This window comes from Macaca nemestrina, chromosome 3, assembly GCF_043159975.1.
Source record: "Macaca nemestrina isolate mMacNem1 chromosome 3, mMacNem.hap1, whole genome shotgun sequence".
Lineage (NCBI taxonomy): Eukaryota > Metazoa > Chordata > Mammalia > Primates > Cercopithecidae > Macaca > Macaca nemestrina.
In genome coordinates, this window is record NC_092127.1 from 1,780,584 (window position 1) to 1,781,865 (window position 1,282).

At 45.9% G+C, this 1,282-nt stretch overlaps 1 pseudogene; it reads left to right on the plus strand.

Annotated features, from left to right (window-relative positions):
• The first annotated feature begins 262 nt into the window (after positions 1-262).
• On the plus strand, positions 263-950 carry LOC105466742 (large ribosomal subunit protein eL8 pseudogene; annotated as a pseudogene).
• Positions 951-1,282: the final 332 nt, after the last annotated feature.

A 1,282-nucleotide genomic window follows, 5' to 3' on the forward strand; every position in this document is an offset into this window, starting at 1 on the left:
TCAGAGCTGCTTCCTGAAAGTAAGTTTGGTCCAGCCAGAAGGAACTCTTGTAGTCCACCTTGTGCAGAAAGAGGGATGAACTTCCACAAGGAGAAACATGAGTTTTCAACTTTCTTTAAAAATCGTGTTTGCAGACTGCATGAAAAGCATTTAGAAGCCATGAGTCTGCTTTCAACCAGACAGAAATGCCTTGCTTCAAGGGAAAACTGTGTGTGCTATCTAGTGCACCTACCAAAAGTCCTTGGGAGAGAGAGGCAAGAAAGAAAAAGGGCGTCTCTCTCTTTCCGCCGTTCAAGATGCCGAAAGGAAGGAAGTCTAAGGGGAAGAAGGTGGCTCCGGCCCCTGCTGTCACAAAGAAATAGGAGGCCAAGAAAGTGGTGAATCCCCCGTTTCAGAAATGGCCTAAGAATGTTGGCATTGGACAGGACATCCAACCCAAAAGAGACCTCGCCCACCTTGTGAAAAGGCCCTGCTATATCAGGATGCAGCAGCAGAGAGTCATCCTCTGTAAGCGACTAAAAATGCCTCCTGCGATTAACCAGTTCACCCAGGCACTGAACCACCAAACAGCCACTCAGCTGCTTAAGCTGACCCACAAGTACAGACTAAAGCAAAGCAAGAGAAGAAGCAGAGGCTGTCTGTCAGCCCCAGCTGAGAAGAAAGCTGCCGGCAAAGGGGACATCCCCACTAGGAGACCACCTGCCCTTCGAGCAGGAGTTAACACCGTCACCACCTTGGTGGAGAACGTGAAAGCTCAGCTGGTGGTGACTGATGGCACATGACGTGGATCCCATTGAGCTGGTTGTCTTTCTGCCTACCCTGTGTCATAAAATGGGGGTCCCTTACTGCATTATCCATGGAAAGCCAGACTGGGACGTCTAGTCCACAGGAAGACTAGCACCAAAGCTCAAAAAGCAAAGGCTAAAGAACTTCCTACTAAACTGGATTAAATGTACACTGTTGAGTTTTCTGTACATAAAAGTAATTAAAATAATACAAATTTTCCTTAAAAAAAAAAGAAAAGAAAAGAAAAGAAAAAAAAAAAACTAAAGCACACCGAGCTCTAGGCATTCCACCGGGCTCCAATATAGGATGCTCTGATAGTAACTGTAATATATTGAATTGCAGTTATTTGCAAATTTGCAATATGTCAATCTTTTCTTAGACTAAAATGCTTCTTAAGAGTGCAGGCTTTGAGGCCGGGTGCAGTGGCTCATGCCTGTAATCCCAGCACTTTGGGAGGTTGAGGCAGGTGGATCATGAGGTCAGGAGTTCATAACCA